An 18,665-nucleotide genomic window follows, 5' to 3' on the forward strand; every position below is an offset into this window, starting at 1 on the left:
CTGATCTCTGCCCTGCAAAGAGGCTTGGTCCTTTGTAAGAGCTGTAGCTGTAACACCTCCGCTGCTGATCCTGCCTTACAAAGAGGCTTGGTCCTTTGTAAGAGCTGTAGCTGTAACACTTCCGCTGCTGATCCTGCCCTACAAAGAGGCTTGGCTCTTTGTAGGAGTTGTAACACTTGAGCTGTAGCTGTAACACCTCCGCTGCTGATCCTGCTCTACAGAGAGGCTTGGCCCTTTGTAAGAGTTCTTTTCATAAGAGTTGTAACACTCGTATCCTGCCCTGCAAGAAGGTTTGGTTCTTTGACCTGTAAATAAAACCTCACTGTTTGTTCTATGGTCTATCAATTTCATTCATCGAATCGTTGAGACCAAGAGCCTGGAAATCCAGTGTTAAAAATCCGGTATCAATCACATTGTACCCTATAAATGTATATAGTTATGATTTAATAAAAATTAAGTTAAAAATAAAAAATGACAACACAGGTGAGATGGTACAAAATATAGTGAAATATAACCTGCATAATCTTTCTATAGCAGCATCATGGAGCAGTGCTTCTCAAAGTCTGGTAAGCAGATGGGAATTGATCTGTGAGCTATACCTTACCCAATCTGCACAGAAAATGAAAGTAAGTATGGTTAAGGCCAAGGGCGGTGGCTCATGTCTGTAATTCCAGCACTTTGGGAGACCACGATGAGCCGATTCCTTGAGCTCAGGAGTTCAAGATCAGCCTGAGCAAGAGTGAGACCCTGTCTCTAAAAATAGCCAGGTGTTGTGGCTGGTGCCTGTAGTCCCAGCAACTCAGGCGGCTAAAACCAAAGAATCACTTGAGCCCAAGAGTTGGAGGTTGCTGTGAGCTATAATGCCATAGCACCCTACCGAGGGTAAGGTAGTGAGACTGTCTCAAAAAAAAAGAAAGTGTTTAGATACTTTCATTATAAGTTGATAATAATTTTATATCTGTTGAATTTAATAATAAAATATTTAAACTCCTTGTGTTTTAAAATTTCATTTCTTTAGTAATTCTCTTTTACAGTTTTTTACAAAAATATGAATCTGTCAAAGATTAAAAATGTTAAGAACTGGTCCTTTACCACAGATTGTTAAAGAAACACTACTAAAGCATTTAAGTTGCACCCCAAATTTAAGTAGATTACCTTTATCTTTGTAAACATATATCCAAAAATAAACACAAATTTGAATATAAAATGAATATTAGAGATTATTTATTGTTAACTTTCTTAGGTTTATTAGTACCATACTAATTATGTTGGAGAATGATATTTTGTAGATATGTAGGAACTCTATGCTGATATACTTAGGGGTAAATTATCATGATGTCTCAACTTATTGAATGGTATAAACAAATGAAAAAGACATACATCAGGCAACCCATACTCATACAGCTAAAGCAAATACAGCCAAATGTTAACAGTTGTTGAATGTAAGGAGTAGGTATGTGGATAATGATACTATACTTCAACTTTATTATTATTTTCTTGAGACAGAGTCTTACTATGTTGCCCTCAGTAGAGTGCAATGACATCACAGCTCACAGCATCCTCAAACTGTTGGACTTAAGTGATTCTCTTGCCTCAGCATCCCAAGTAACTGGGACTACAGGAAGCCACCATGATGCCAGGCTATTTTTGGTTATGGTGGTTGTTGTTTTGGCTGGCAGGGCCAAGTTCAAACCCACCAGCCTCTGTGTATGTGGTTGGTGTCCTACCCACTGAGCTATGGGTGCCACCCTCAAATTTTCTTTCTTTTTATTTATTTATTTATTTTGTGGCCCTGGGTACAGTGCCATGGTGTTATAGGTCACAGCAACCTGTCTCCTGGGCTCAAGCAATCCTCTTACCTTAGCCTCCTGAGTAGCTGGGACTATAGGTACCTGCCAGAATGTCTGACTGCTTTTAGAGACAAGATCTCTCTTGCTCAGGCTGGTCTTGAACTCCTGAGCTCAGACAATCTACCAGCCTCAGCCTCCCAGAGTGCTAAGATTATAGGTGAGCAAGCTTTCAACTTTTCAAAAAAAAATGTCAAAAAAATGTTTAAATTAATGCACAGACCTCCATACCCCAAACTCACCAGGTCAGTATCCTCCAGGATGACTTTTGGGTCCTCACCTTCCTCAAAGCATTTCAGTTTATCAAGGCTAAAACAAAAAGGGAAAGCAATACTTTAAGGTCGACCATGTATCTTGTCCAGAGCGAGTCAGCATTGTGTTCTAAATACATCATGGAATAATTTAGTCAGATAAAACCCAGCAGGTACAGAGTACAGAGGAGAGGCTAGAACTCAAGACAATGATTTCTGTGCTGATATTTTATAATAACAAGCATGGACATGTGGCTAATGAAAATAGCCAGGATTGTTAAATAGGAAAAGCGACCATAAAAAGTTATCTTTATATTTTCAATCCAAAGAAGGCACTTTTGGGGGAAATTCTCAGTAATTCCGTACCCAAGAGGTCCACAAAGAAAGCCACAGTTGCAGTGGCTCACGCCTGTAATCCTAGCACTCTGGGAGGCCGAGGGAGGTGGACTGCTTGCGCTCAGGAGTTCCAGACCAGCCTGAGCAAGCACGAGACCCAGTCTCTAAAACTAGCGGAGCATGGTGGCGGGCACCTGTAGTCCCAGCTACTCGAGAGGCTGAGGCAAGAGGATCTCTTGAGCCCAAGAGTCCATGGCACTTTACCCAGGACGACACCCCAGACTCTGCCTACCCCTCCCCCACACACACGCCATAGTTAATCAAGGTTTTAACACTCCACCAATTAAGTCTTCCCTAGCCTCATTCAGGTTCCTCCACTGTAAAAGAACCTGTCAATGGCAAGTACAAGTCACTGTTACCCTGAGCTTTTCTTTTTAAAAATAGAACTAGCCTTTGATGCAGCTGTCTTGTTCCTTACGCCAACTCGCAGAAATTGTGCATCAGCGTCCCGGGACTTCTCTCGGAGGTTGCAGGAAGGCTCGATCCTCCCACCCCAAATCTAAGCCAAAGGCCTTCCCAGGGTCAAGAGTGCACCCCGGCTGGCCCCAAACTGCAAGAGCCTTTGGCCCCGAACTCACCCGCACACCGTCCGCAGACCCGGCACCGCCTCCAGGCTGCAGCCCAGATCCAAGTCAGCGACCTCTCTGCGCCCGGGCAGCGCGGGCGCCGGGGGCTCCCACAACTACAAGTCCCCGGCTCCGCACACCTGGCCACAGGAAAGCCCGAGTGTTTAGCTCAGGAAGCTCCTATTCTGGAAAGTGCAGCCGCCAGTAATGGGGACCGGGTCCAGCCCGCCTGGCACCCCGCAGCTCTCCATTCCCCGCAACAGACTGAAAAGCAGGGCCTCGCGCGGCCTGATGGGATTTGTAGTTTCGCGCGGCTCCAGGCCGACCAGCGGCGGCGGCGTGGCCAGAGCTGCGCACACTACACTTCCCGGCCCGCCCCTGGGCGCGGCTCCGCGCGCCGGGATGGGCGCGTGTTGTAGGTGACGGTCGCTGCGGAGAGCGGTTGCGGTGAACGGTTACGGTCAACGGTTGCTGGGAGCCGTTGGGCTTCTAGTCCGCCGCAACGGGTCCCCCTGCAGATTAGGGAGCAAGGCCTCCGCCCCCGGTATGGCGGCCTCGCCAGGCCTTGACGTTGGCTCCTTGTTCTCCTGGGCATTTTTCTTTGACTTCAGGGATAGCGGGTCGCCCTGCTACATCACTATCTTAGAGCTTGGGAGACAGGGGGAGGAGGGCCGACACCAGGAACAGAACCAGTTCTCCAGATCCGAGCCTTCCGAACCTCCCCAGAGGCTCCCAGTTCGCGAGCATACAGACTCATGTGCGTTGCTGTGTGCGTAGTGTCTCAAAGCGTCTACGGCGTGTCACACAATGTACATTCTAAACCCTAATATGTATTTTTAAAAATCATGACAACCGGCTTGGTGCCTGTAGCTCGAGCGGCTAGGGCACCAGCCACGTACACTGAAGAGCCTGCCAAACAGCAATGACAACTACAGTCAAAAAGTAGCCGGGGGTTGTGGTGGGTGCCTGTAGTCCCAGCTACTTGGGAGGCTGAGGCAGGAGAATCGCTTAAGCCCAAGAGAGTTTGAGATTGCTGTGAGCTGTGACGCAGTAGCGCTCTACAGAGGGTGACATAGTGAGATGATGTCTCAAAAAAAAAAAAAAAAATCACGACAACCTATCCAGGGATTATCATTTCCATGTTTGTGAAGACAGAGTTATAGGTAACAAACAGGATTGGATCTGATCTCATTTGTCTAACTTCAGCTGGAGCACGCTCCATCTCCCAGAGGCCTTAAAGGACACGCAGGCCATTTATTAGGTTTGCATAATTTACACATGCCACATAATTTACCCATTTGAAGTGTTCATCCAGTGGTTTTTAGTATGTCCACAGAGTTAGGCAACCGACACCACAATATATTCGAGAACTTCTTTTTCCCAGCCCCCAGAAGAAATCTGAGTGGAGCCACTCCTGTAATCCTAGCACTGTGAAGGCTAAGGCAGGAGGAGCTTGACCCCAGGAAATTGAGGGTGCAGTGACCTGCACACCACTGCAACCCATCACCCATGGTTAGTGGCTATATTTATGGTAACTCTATCTTGATTTGAGGAACTCCCAGACTCTTTTCCTGCTCCATTTTACACTCTTAACTCTGCAAAGTTCTGATTTCTCCATATCCTTGATAACACTTATTATCTGTTTTAGGGGTCTCGTATAATGAAAAAGAAGACAGGCACAAAGGTGGTACAAAAATAAAATAGATTAAATGTTTACATTTAAAAGTTTAATACCTTTCATTACAGGAATGCTATGCAATAAAACTATGCTATTCAGAAAATTAAAACCAAATCTTAGTAGATGTGAAATGGTACCTCATTGTGGGTTTGATTTGCATTTCCCTGATGGTATAGGACAAGTGGCTCCCAGCCATTTCGGTGGAGCTAGGGGTGGGGGTGGGGGGACCAGCTGCCTCCTCCTTGGTGGTGTTGGTGCAGTGGTGATACCAGAAAAGTGGCACCCCAGCCAGCTCAGCCCAGCAGGGCCAGGGGGATCTGCCACTTCTGTCTTGGTGGCAGCAGCTGGCAAAAAAACCGGCAGGTTGGGGCAAGCGAGGGAGCTTTCTTCCCCCAGAGGCTCCAGTAGAGCTGTGTTAGAGGACCTGTCAATCAAGGGAAAACTGGTGCCCATCCCTGATTGGTCCATTTTCAATCCTGCTCCTAGGATTGAAAGGATAGCTAAGCTATTACACCTATATAAGGCCCTGAGCAGAGAACCTGGGGGCAGATCGTCGCAGACCTTCAAGGAAGATAGAGCAGAAGCACAAGACTTCAGCAGACCATCCCAGACCATCCAGAGGAAGAAGCGAGAGCTGCGGCACTTCTAGTGCTGATCCTGCTCTACAAAGAGGCTTGGCTCTTTGTAGGAGTTGGAACACTTCCGCTGCTGATCCTGCCTTACAAAGAGGCTTGGTCCTTTGCTGATCTCTGCCCTGCAAAGAGGCTTGGTCCTTTCTAAGAGCTGTAGCTGTAACACCTCTGCTGCTGATCCTGCCCTGCAAAGAGGCTTGGCCCTTTGTAAGAGTTGTAGCACATCTATCCTGCTCTACAAAGAGGCTTGGCTCTTTGTAAGAGTTCTTTTCATAAGAGTTGTAACACTTGTATCCTGCCCTGCAAGGAGGTTTGGTTCTTTGACCTGTAAATAAAACCTCACTGTTTATTCTATGGTCTATTGATTCATTCATCGAATCGTTGAGACCAAGAGCCTGGAAATCCAGTGTTAAAAATCTGGTATCAGTGGCAATGAGCAGAGGAACCAGTGGGCTGGAGGTAGGCAGGTGTGCCTGAGGGGCCAGACAACTGCAGGGGAGACCCTAGCACCTTACATTTCCCTCCCCTTGCACTTAAGGCTGAACAGGGACACCCCCCATCCCATCCCCTCCCCCCATTTCCTAGGCCTGGTCAATTTCATGTGAGTTTCGTAGCCTGGGCAAGAAAGGGATTATAGCCATTCATTCATGTCCCAGACACCTCCCACACAGGCTGTCCCAGACACGCTAAATCTAATTACAGAGGGCCTCATGTGGCTATATATACCCCTAGAGAGAAAGAGCCTGGTGTGAGACAGACAGACAGACAGAGAGCTTTTCTCTCTAGACTTGAGTTTTCTCTCACTGCCGGGAGCTTTGGTGTTTTTATATTCTTTTCTGTAAATAAATCCTGTCTTACCACTGATCTGTGGTCTGCGGATTTATTCCTCAAATCACTGAGACTAAGAACCTACTGAAGATGAAATTCCAGTATCACCTGATATTAAGCATATTTTTGTTGGGACCAGAATTGCCGCTGAGAGACCACCACACACATGTAAAAACAATTAAGTGCTTTATTTGCACGCATATGCCTGGGTCGCTCCACCCTATAGTACAGCTGGGGGAAGGGCAACCCTGAAGGGCCTCAAGTGGAGTATAGAGAAATGTCATCAGGTGTTTTGTCTGGTGGGGTTGCTATTGGCTGAGCTGTTTATGGTTAGGGATTTTCTAGAGGGGGGCTGCTTGTCTCTTTCTGATAGACTGGCTCCCTCTGAGCTGACTAACCTTGCCCAGAAGTATGTAGGGAGGTGGGAGCTGGTCCCCTTCAGATTGGCTGCCCAGAAGTGTGGGGGAGGGAGCCAGTCTCCTTCTGATAGACTGATTCCACCTGGGTGACCTTGCCCAGGAGAGGCATGGGGAGTTAGTTCCCAGATGGAGTTACATTAACCTTTTCATTCCCAAATGGAGTTACATTAACCTCTTCAGTATGTTTATTGATTATCTGTGTATTTCTTTAGAGAAATGTCTGTTCAAGTCCTTTACCCATTTTTAATTAAGGTTAGTTGTCTTCTTATAGGAGCCCTGGTTTTTATCAATACACAATTGTAAGAGACATCTATAGTTTTTGTCTGCCTGGCATTCTTTTTCTTAGATCTGATCTTCCCTCCTTTTGGGGGCCTTCCTGGGGTTACCAGTCACTCTGGCCACAGTGTTTGGTACAAGGATGAGCAAGTGACTCAATTAGAACCAAACAGAATCCTCCTGTGGTATTTTATCTATCAACTAAGAAGCTCTTTGTCAGTTCTGGAAATCTAGGGATATGTTTTAGACACAGAGGATGTCTGCCAGTGGAAAAGTTAGAATGCACAGAGGTAATAGCTTGAGTAAACAAAAGCAGAAAATGGAGAAAAAGAGAAGCCAAATGACTTGGAGCTATTGGGACTGAGGCCATCTCTTCCACTATTCTTGCCATTATATAAGAGGAAAAATTTTACCTCTACCCTCACAGGTTTTTTCAGATGGGCCTGAAAATTAAATTGACCTAATACAGATCAACAGGAGAAAAGCATACAAATTTATTTAATACAAGTTTTGTGTGGCATGGGATACTTCATTAGGAAATGAAGACCCAGACATTCAGGTGGAATTGAATACTTATTTGCCTAATTGGATGAAGAGTAGTAATTATGAAAATATGACAGGAGGCGTGGGATAGAGTAGTTAATTAGATAGGCAAGTGACTAGAAAGATAAGGACCAGTTTAGTAATGTTTCTTGGTTCATATTTCCTTGATGGTACAAAAGATACTTTCCTTCTGACATAGGGAGGACGTCTTTGCCATAGGAATTGTATCTCCTGCTTTTCAGAGTGATCTTCTCAGAGTGATCTTCCATGTGCTTTTAACTCAAAATTGCCAATATATCGGAGAGGCATATTTTGGGGTGGCATTTATTACCTACTTTATTCGTAATTTTTTAAAATAATAAGGTAGTTTGAGTTGGATTTCTTTGCAACCTAAAGACCAAGTCTTCACAAGTCCTGAAAGATTTGATCTAAATTCCTCAACAGGGGGAGCTCTCACTTCAGAGAATGAGGTCCCGCTACAGGTGGAAGAAAACATGTATGAGATTTAGTAACATTGGCTTCAGGAGTGGAGACCACAGGGGTTCCTGAGCAGCACTGAGTAAGGGCAGGATCCAAATGAGCATAACAGGCGAAGGTGGCTCACTGTCACTGAGATGTAGGGGAGCAGTAGCTGGCAAGGCATGGATTGCAGGGATCGGTGGGGAAAGGGGCTACTGGTGAGCACCAGCAGCAGTCACAGCAATGTGGCAGGCAGTTGAGTCTTAACGGCTGCCCCTTCTGGGGGTAAGGCCATGGCAATGGTGGCACTTGGCTCAGTGGCAAATTTTGTAAAAGATGGGGATAGTGATAAACCTGGCACTAGGACCAGAGAATAACAGGAAAGAGGTGAAAAAGATTCCAAAGTCCTGGGATGAGTAAAGTTCCTATAATTCTGGGCCAGCTGTGTGTGATTCTTGGGGGAGGAAAAAAACCTTAGGTTTCCCAATTGCAGGTACTGGAACCAACTTATGAGGTGGGGTAGTGATGTGATATTAAGAGTCTGTAACTCTGAGTGTGACTCAAACTAAGAAGATTGTGTAATATTGTCTGGCTTTGGATTTCACAAATCTGCCTATTGAAGTAAAGACTAAGAATTAAGGAATTGGAACAGGGACATGTGAGCTCTTGAATTTGGCCTTGGAGTGTTAGTTTTCTTACCTAAGATGCCTACATGAGCTCAGCAGGTGATGAAAATTAGATTTTTTGTGGAAGATTACAAAAGAAGACCTGAACAGCCTCAAGAAGGATGGTAAGAGGGTCCGTGCTTCAGAAACAGGAAGAGCTTGTGGGCTTCTCTTTTGAATGTTTCCAGAGTTTACTCAGCTCTTACCATTATCTTTCTCTGATTAAGTTCTCAAAATTTCAGGAAAGATCTAAAAAAAAAGATAAATAGTTTTAAAGAAAAGATAAATATTTAAAGTGATAGATATTACAGTTACACTAACTTAATCTTCAAAAGATTATATGAATATATTAAATTATTGCTTACATTATAAAATATATATATATCCAGTATGTATCAGCAACTTTTTTAATTCTCAGGAAAGAGCTTGATAGTTCAGCAGGCTACTCCCTTGGCTCATTCAGGCGTAGCTACAAGACAGGATGGGTAACACAGGCAAAGCCTTTTGGTTTCCCATTATGTACAAGGCAGCCATTGTAATTTTTGATTACTAGAGGTGCCAAGATGACGAGGGAGTGGGCTTCTTATTATGTATATGTGGTAGAATGACAAGGTAGCCAGGGAAAGTAGAAAGGTTAGTGGGTCAGGGTATCAAATAGGAGGGCAAGAAATCTAGCCATCAGGACTTGGGCAATAGGTTGGTATTAGACTGGCAGTCAAATGTGGAATTGGAGCCAAGTGACCAAATCTCACCCAGGTCAGGATCAGCTCTGGGAACTAGAGGAGAAGTAAGCCTGCCTCTGGGAAATGAGTGGGGAGCAGAGAAATAGGTGTTCAGGCTGGGAACCTGTCTGGGCCTGAGGTGTCTACCATTACTGCCACCCTTGCATTCCTCTTCACTTTTTCATTCACCCACCGGATGACACTATGAAGGACAGGTGCAGCCTGTCCTCATCCCCATATCGTGGCCACTAAACACCTACATGTTTCACAGTCTCCTAACTGTCGATGTCATTTGACCTTAAATCTAATCTGTGTGCGGGTATGACTGAGAAAGAGGATAATACTAGCATTCATTTTGTGCCTGCTCTGCTCCGGACATAGTGATGGAGATCTCGGATGCACTATTGCATTTTTTTTTTTCACTATTGCATTTTTAATCCTCAAAACAGCCATTTGAGGGAAGAATTAGGCTTGTTGTTTAAGAACCACTTTCTTGAGGTATAATCGATACATAAAAAGCTATACACATCTATATATATGACAATGAGTTTGGAGACATGTGGAAGCCATAACCACAATCTGTACCATATACATATCCCACTTCTAAAAGTTTCCTCCAGGATTAGGGCTCTTTTTATAGGTGAATTACTTTAAGCTAAGGAAGGTAGAGTACCTTGAACAAGGTTATCTGAGACTCCAATGCTCATATTCCCCCATCACTTCATCCTCTAGATCCGTGGTTTTCAACCTGTGGGTCATGGACCCATAGGAACTGTATTAAAGGCTCATGGCATTAGGAAGGTTGAGAACCACTACTCTATATCTTTCTGGGTCTTATTGCATGCACACAGGGCCCATGACTTCTGTTTGGATGGTAACTATATGCCAGCCTTGATGTCATGTCCATGAATCAGGAAACCTTAACTCTAGGCTCAGCTGTGTTATGAATTAGGTGGTGATTCAGTTTCTCGTCTCTAAAGTGAGGGGATTGAATTAGCTGACATAGACACCCTTTTATTGCTCTAAAAGTGCTATGCCTCTGGTTTTATAGGTTTTGAGGCAATTAGAGATTGTTTCTGCTTTAGAGAACGTTAATCTGCAGATCTGTGCCGTACTGGTGCCACATTGTTAGCCTCTGTAAAAAATGTGTCAGCATCCTTGACATTCTTCTTTGCTCCTTTGCTATTTTTTCCCACATAATATATGATTCAACAAAGCAGAATTGAGTATCATGCTAGTCTGATTCCCAGGGAAACTTTGAATCCATCTATACAGTTTCTCAGGGATAATTTGCCATATTGCATCCTTCACCTCTCTGGTCTATAAGAATTACTTAACCCCCTCCCCCATTTTTGGTAGTGGCAACCTTTTGAAGTGAAGTCCTTATTATTTATAATTCCAAGATATAAACCAAATATATATGAGAAAGGTTATTATATCAACAGCTAAGAAAAAATCCTGTTGGGGGAAAAAAAAAGATTTTATATTGAGAAAGACTTTTATGGATAGAAAGTGAGATAAACTTTTGTACACTGGAAGTTAACAGAAATTTGGAGGTCAATGGATCACATAGAGGAGTGTAGAAAAGAATCAACAATAGAATGGTAGGCTGAGCTCAAGGCTCCTGAAATTCATGGAAAGACCTTTTGAAAAGTAGATGTGTTGGCTCCGCGACTGTAGCTCAACCGGCTAAGGCTCCAGCCACATACACCTAAGGGGGCAGGTTCAAATCCAGCCCGGACCCGCCAAACAACAATGATGGCTGCAACCAAAAAATAGCCAGGTGTTGTGGCGGGCGCCTGTGGTCCCAGCTACTTGGGAGGCTGAGGCAGGAGACTCGCTTGAGCCCAGGAGCTGGAGGTTGCTGTGAGCTGTAATGCCACAGCACTCTACGCAGGGGGACGGCTTGAGGCTCTGTCTCAAAAAAAAAAAAAAAAGTAGATGTGTTTAATATTCTTTTTTTTTTTTTGAGACAGAGCCTCAAGCTGCTGCCCTGGGTAGAGTGCGGTGGCCTCACAGTTCACAGCAACCTCTAACTCCTAGGCTTAAGCAATTCTCTTGCCTCAGGCTCCCCAAGTAGCTGGAACCACAGGCACCTACCACAACGCCTGACTATTTTTTGATTGTAGTTGTCATTGTTTCCCAGGCTGGACACGAACCTGCCAGCTTTGGTGTATATGGCTGGCACCTTAGCTGCCTGAGCTACAGGCACTGAGCTTTAATATTCATTTTTTAATCACTTGGACAACCCCCAAACCACCCTTATTTGTTTGTTTGTTTGTTTGTTTTAAGACAGAGTCTTACCCTGTTGCCCTGGATAGAGTGCTATGGCATCCTAGCTCACAGCAACCTCAAACTCCTGGGCTCAAGAGATCCTCTTGCCTCAGCCTCCCTAGTACCTGGACTACAGGTGCCCACCACATGGCCCAGCTAATTTTTTTCTGTTTTTAGTAGAGCTGGTGTGGTCTCAAACTCCTGAGCTGAGGCAATATACCTGGCTTAGGCTCCCAGAGTGCTAGGATTACAGGTGTGTGCCACCACATCCAGCCTTTTGTTTTTTATTGGGCCACCACAGAACAGGTTTGAGAAGACTCTCTAATTATTTATTTATTTATTATTATTATTTTTTTTTTTAAGAGCGATATCTTGCTCTGTCACTGAGGTTGGAGTGCAGTGGCAAGATCATTGCTATGTTGCCCACTTGGGATTCCCAAAGTGCTGAGATTATAGGCGTGAGCTCCTGTGCCAGGCCTCTCTATTCAATTTTTAAGTGTTAGGTTTTATATTCAATTTTAGAGGGCTAGTTGGGTTTCTGCGATGTAAATCCTGTCCATTTCCCCCACCTATTTTGCTACACACATGTTCACCTCTAGGTGAGTGGGGCTTTTTGTTTGTGTAGGGTAGGTGGGTGTTGGGAAAAATGAGGACAAGGACAGAGTTCTGCAGACATTAAATTAATTCATTGAAAGCAGAAACTATCATTTGTCAAGTGCTTCTGCGTCCCAGGCAATACTTGATACCTTTAATCTTCTAAACAACTCTAGGAATGAGGTGCCGTTATTATCTCTGTTTTGGAGATAATGAAACTAAGACATAGAGAAAATACATTATTTGTACCACGTTGCCTAAGAAGCAAGTGGTGAGAGTAGGACATGAATTCAGATTTTCCTGCCTCCAAACTGCATTTCTGACCCTGTCAGGGCTCCATATGGCTCCCCATGATGGACGGAGACTTAGTCACTGAGACTACAAAAACTTGAAACTAGTAGCAAGCTATGCTTTCTACTCTTCTTTATCTTCAACCTCCTAAATATTTTTTTCCTATTAAAATGTTTTGTATTTCATAAGCAAAAAGAATTTACTAGATAAATATAAACATGGTATCAACTTCTGTTAGTACTATCACGTAGCATTTATTAACCTACAATCTGCTCAGCATTATACTTGATAAGGTAGATAACTAGCCACATTGTAGAGGGCAGTGTAACTATGGTGGTTAAGAGGGAAGTTCTGAATCCTTGACTCAGACATTTCTTGACTATGTGAAATAAGGCTACTCACTTAACCTATCTGTGCCTTCACTGTTTCCTTCATAAAATAGATAGGTCAATGTTAGTACTTTATAGTCACACTTTCGTTTTTGAGTTAAATTGAGTCACCCAGTTTGCACATCTGTGGTTTTTTTCTCCAGTCTTGGATCTTGATAACTTCTGGCTTATTCTAAAAATAGATGAATCTTTGTAAAATAATAAAGATAGCTACAGATAAAACAAAAATACCTCTGAAAACAACTCTATTCCTGAATTTCGAAATATTTCTGGCAATAATATTAGTATCTAATTGAATACATAGTTTCTCATGGAGAGAATTTTGAATGGAACAATTCTATCATTATCTCAAGTACTATAAACCAGAACAAATCACACACACTCTCCCCCTGTATGTGGCTCTAGATAGCTGGGAGCCCAGTATTATATCCTCAGAGAAATATTCAGAGAAATATTCCCTAGCATAGACACGTTGGGAATTAGGGCACAAAAAATCAGAGTTGACTAAATTTGGGGGTAGTGGTTCTTCATTTTTCTACTAACTAAATCCTCACGTATATCCGGTGTCCTCAGAGGTGGGGTATCTTTTCCCTGTGGTCACCCCCCCCACCACCGCCTTGTCTACTGTGCGTTCAACTCTACCTGCTATGTTGCCTATATCTTTTGGAATTTGCCAATCAGCTGCCTTTTTCTAATTTAGATAGGCAATTGGACTTTGTTCCTATTTGGACATTAACTAGCAATGTTCAAGTCCTATCTTTTGTTTTCATAATATCTAATTTCCAGATTCAAGTTTCCATAAATTAATTGGCCCCCTTGTTTGTTCCAAAGTTCACATCTAAATTTCTTAGATTTAGCCCAGCCAGATACCACCCACTGTCTGATTGCAACACAACTAACCTATATTCTAGAGCCTGCAGGTAGAGATAGGGAAATGCTTTGGCTAAGAGAATCTGGTAGGGGAAAAACTGGAACAGAGCCAGGGAAGGACAATAAAACTAGTAGGCTGGAAAATGGAGAATAGGTTATAGGGTGAAACAAGATAAACCACATTCAGTATGTCATTAATTAGTTGTATTTATAACCCATCTAGATGTGATAAGCAATCAGTATGGTATATCCTTGTATCTTTCTTTCAATATTTGTTGTTGGCATTTCATTTAAGGCAGAAAAGTTCATAGCAATTTTCAGTTTCAACATAGAGAAGATTATATTTTTTTGCACAGCTTTGTCATTTTTCTCCAGTTGCAAAGAGGTAGACAGAAGTTGTTGATGTGTGCAGTAAATTTGAAATAATTTTAATATTTTGAAATCAAGGTCCATCTGAATGAAAGTACTTCCCAGGAGGAAATTATATGGATTTGGAGATGAAGCCATTCTTTTCATTTATTCATTCATTCAAAAAATGAGCACTTTTTCTTTCTTGCAAATGCTGTTTTAAACTCCTCTTATTTGCAAAGCATTCCAAGTGTACAAACAAGAATGAATGTGGTCTTTGATTCTGAGAAGCCTAGGATTGTGTGAGGGAGGTAAGATTTGTATTCATCAACCAGCTAAGGCGCCAGCCATGTACACGTAAGGTGGCGGGTTCGAATCCCCAGCCCGGACCCGCCAAACAACAATGACGGCTGCAACCAAAAAATAGCCGGGCGTTGTGGCGGGCGCCTGTGGTCCCAGCTACTTGGGAGGCGGAGGCAGGAGACTTGCTTGAGCCCAGGAGTTGGAGGTTGCTGTGAGCTGGAATGCCACGGCACTCTACCCAGGGGGACAGCTTGAGGCTCTGTCTCAAAAAAAAAAAAAAAAAAAAAAAAAAGATTTGTATTCAGTAGGTATAACACAATGGAGGAAGGGACAGTTGCCACAGGAAATGACGAAAGTACGATCAGAGTTCAGGAGAGGAAAAGGTGACTTTTAACTTTGTAGGGGAGATGGCATATGATCTGGTCTTGTGAAGGGCATATCAGACAAGGAAAAAACTAAGCAGACAGTCATAGAAATCAGGGAGCGTTTCTAGGCTCAGTCGCATGTGGTGCCTGGAAAGCATAGCATGTATATGATGGTATGTGTTGCTTTACCAGCTTGGGTCAGAAGATGAGGTCATATTCCATACAATAAGAAAATTGTGAATCTATATCCTGTCCATTGTAAAAATATCTTTGTTCTCTCTTGAGGTTTCTTACTCCCTCCCAGATAACTTCAAAAAATAGTTCTAAGGCCTTCGTTCCATGTGATATTGCTTTAAGAGGCGAGGTCCTAGCAGCTTGTTATAAATTTTTTTAACAGAAGAGAAGCACTTTATTCATTTATTTATTTGTGTTTGAGACAGGGGCTCTCTCTGTCACTGCAACTAGAGTGCAGTGGTGTCATCATGGCTCACTGCAAACTCTAACTCATGGGCTCAGGTGATCTTCCTGGCTCAGCTTCCTTAGTAGCTGGGACCTCATATATGTGTCACCACACCATGCCTGGCTAATTTTTCTTTTTCTTTTTTTGGTGGAGACTGGGGTCTTGCTATGTTGCCCAGGCTTGTCTTGAACTCCTAGCCTCAAATGACCTTCCTGCCTGGGATTACGGGCATGAGCCACCACATCTGGCCAAGAAGCAGTTTGGTAGCCCAGGGCAGTGGCTCACACCTATAATTCTAATACTCTGGAAGATTGAGGTGGGTGGATTGCCTGAGCTCAGGAGTTTGAGACCAGGCTGAGCTTCAGCAAGAGTTAAAATAGCCAGGCGTTGTGGTGGGCACCTGTAGTCCCAGCTACTCACGAGGCTGAGGCAAGAGGATCAGTTGAGCCCACGAGATTTTTTCTTTTTCTTTTTTTTTTTTTTTGAGACAGTCTCACTATGCCACCCTCAGTAGAGTACTGTGACATCACAGCTCACAGCAACCTCAAACTCTTGGGCTTAAGCAATTCTCTTGCCGCAGCCTCCACAGTAGCTGGGACTATAGGTGCCCACCACAATGCCTGGCTATTTTTTGGTTGTAGTTGTCATTATTGTTTAGCAGGCCTGGGCTGGGCTCATATCCTCCAGCTTCGGTGTATGTGGCCTGCACCCTACCCACTGGGCTATGGGCGTCAAGCCTTGAGCCCAAGAGTTTGAGATCGCTGTGTGCTATGACGCCATGGCACTCTACCAAGGGAGACAAAGTGAGACTATCTAAAAAAAAGAAGAAGAAAGAAAGAGAGAAAAGGAAAGAGAACAGGCTGTGCACCGGAGGCGTGAGGTGTAGTAGGGCACATGGACACCGTCGCCCCACACCGCCCTGTCGTCTTCTGCCTTCGCTTCAAGGCACAGAGCCGCGGTCTGAGTTCTCTTTGATGTGGAAAGAGGAAAGACAAAACAGGAGGAAAAAAAAAAAGGAAAAGAAAAAAAACAACAAGAAGAAAGAAGAAAAGGAGCAGTTTGGCCTCTGATGGTTGTCCCCCATCCAGTGATTATCTGTCAGACGTTATCAAATTTCTACAATCTTTCTCCCCAGTGTTATGTTTATTATGATAGCGCCATGCTTCTGCAAGCAGAGGTCTCAATATCTGAGCTCTTTATTTACCCAGCTATTTAATTTGTTACCCCTTCAAAACACACAACCCACACAGCCCTACACGCATACACGCAGCCACTTCCCCCAAGGTACAGCATGGTTGAATCAGCGAAGGTCTCAGCCATGTGTGGTGCCTGAAACCACTTCTTTCCCCAATCCTCCATATATTATTGGGGGCATGGAAGAGGAAACTATACTCTTTCTTTCTCTCTCTGTTTTCTTTTTTTTTTTTTTTTTTTGAGACAAGGTCTTACTCTGTTGCCCAGGTTGGAGTGCAGTGGTGATCATAGCTCACTGCAACTTCAAACTCTTGGGCTCTGGTGATCCTTCTACCTCAGCCTCTTGAGTAGCTGGGACTACAGGCAGGTGCCACCAGGCCCAGCAGATTTTTCTATTATTTTCCTTTGTAAAAGTAGGGTCTCTCTGTGTTGCTCATGCTGGTGTCAAACCTTAGCCTTCCAGGAGTATTCCAGGAGTGATCAAAGTGATCGTCCTGCCTCAGTCTCCTAATGTGCTGTCATTACAGGCCTAAACTGCTGCTCCTGACCCATTCTCTTAATATGAAATCTTACACGTTTCCTGAATCAAGATGAGTGCCATTTCTTTTAAAGGGAGATCTCCCCTTGTTTCAAATAAATGAGACAGACAGTTTATTTTATACTGAGCTCAGCATAAGCTCAAAATTTTCATATTTTCTTAGCATAAGATTTATATTAAATACTTACAGATTAGGCAAGAAATAGTAAAATAACTCTCTCTCTCTTTTTTTAATCTATGTGTTTTAAACTTCCACATTTAGCTATGAAGTAGTAACTGGTCTTCATCAACAATTCAAAATGTTAACAAAATATATGCAGCAAATGTTTTCAGGCATTGGATGACAAATAGCATGGGTAATAATTCTTTTTTTTTTTTTTTTTGAGACAGAGTCTCAAGCTGTCACCCTAGGTAGAGTGCCAGGGCATTATAGTCCACAGTACCCTCCAACTTAGGCTCAAGTGATCCTCTTGCCTCAGTTTTTCTATTTTTAGTAGATATGGGGATCTCGATTTTGCTCAGGCTGGTCTTGAACTTGTGAGTTCAAACAATCCACTTCCCTCTGCCTCCCAGAGTGCTAGGATTGTGAGCCACTGTGCCTGGTCTAATTCTTTAAAGAATGAGAACAAGTGAAGTGAACTCCAAGTTGCTCTGTTTTCTGCCTGTGGGTGCTCTCTGGACTCCAGAAGATGGAGCCTAAGTAGAGAATAAGAAGCTCCTTAAGCAGCTGAGGAGGGTAGAATTTGTGGGACGAGAAAACTTTGGGGAGGCACTGCACCGAAGGGAGTAAAGAAGTGTTTATGACGTAGCTCCTCTTGGTTCCTTGGCTGACGTCGGAAAGTCTGTTCACAAACCATGCATCTGCGAGACCCAGCAAAAGCAAAAAGTGAAAGAACTGAATGAAGTAGACAAGTTCATATCATAGCTGGAGTTTTTCTTTTTTTTTTTGGAGACAGAGTCTCACTCTGTCACCCGGGTTAAGTACCATGGTATTATCATAGCTCACAGCAACCTTAAACTTTTCGGCTCAAGCAATCCTCCTGCCCCAGCTTCCCAAGTAGCTGAGACTACAGGCACCTGCCATGATGGCCTGGCTAATTCTTCAATTTTTAGTAGAAATGGGGTCTGGCTCTTGTTCAGGCTGATCTTGAACTTTTGTGCTCAAGCAATTGACTCACCTCGGCCTCCCAGAGTGCTAGTATAACTGGAGATTGCAATCACTCTTTCAGTAATTGATAGAACAAAAAGTTGAAATAAATAATCATGGATATGGAACATTTGAGCAATGCTATTAGCCAAGTCAAACTAATTGATGTTTAGAGGACACTAATGCCACAACTGAAGAGTCCACATTCTTTTCAAGTTCGCACAGAATGTTCACCAAGATAGATTATATGCTGGGCCATAAAATACGTCTCAAATTTCAAAAGATTGAAATCATACAGAATATATTCTCTGACCACAGCTGAATAAAACTGAAACAAGTAACCATAAAATATCTTGAAAAAATAAAGCCCAAGTATTTTGAATATTTTTTAAACAATATACCTTTAACTAATCCATGGAGCAAACAAGGAACCCAAGAGAAATTTTAAAATATTTCAAACAGAATTATAATGTAAATAAAACATATCAAAATTTGTGGGGTGTAGCTAACACAATGCCTAGGGAGAAATATATAGCCTAAAATGATTACATTAGAAAAGAATTATGTTTAAAAGCAATGGTCAAATTTCCTCTTTTTTTTTTTTTTTTTT

At 43.2% G+C, this 18,665-nt stretch overlaps 1 protein-coding gene and 1 pseudogene across 1 annotated transcript in view; one reads left to right on the plus strand and one right to left on the minus strand.

The window, feature by feature from the left end:
• The window catches only part of LOC111722581 (MAP/microtubule affinity-regulating kinase 3-like), a 33,439-nt gene extending 30,334 nt beyond the window's left edge, over positions 1-3,105 (minus strand). The window contains exons 1-2 of the mRNA XM_023508837.1: positions 3,073-3,105; positions 2,090-2,156 (exon numbers count right to left, since the gene is read on the minus strand). The gene's annotated coding sequence lies outside the window, so the exon portion shown is untranslated. The remainder of the gene's footprint in view (positions 1-2,089; positions 2,157-3,072) is intronic.
• A 501-nt stretch (positions 3,106-3,606) lies between these two features.
• Positions 3,607-18,665, plus strand: part of LOC111722626 — a 40,678-nt pseudogene continuing 25,619 nt past the window's right edge.

This window comes from Otolemur garnettii, unplaced genomic scaffold (assembly GCF_000181295.1).
Source record: "Otolemur garnettii isolate 467f Iridium unplaced genomic scaffold, OtoGar3 scaffold00006, whole genome shotgun sequence".
NCBI classification, from domain to species: Eukaryota; Metazoa; Chordata; class Mammalia; order Primates; family Galagidae; genus Otolemur; species Otolemur garnettii.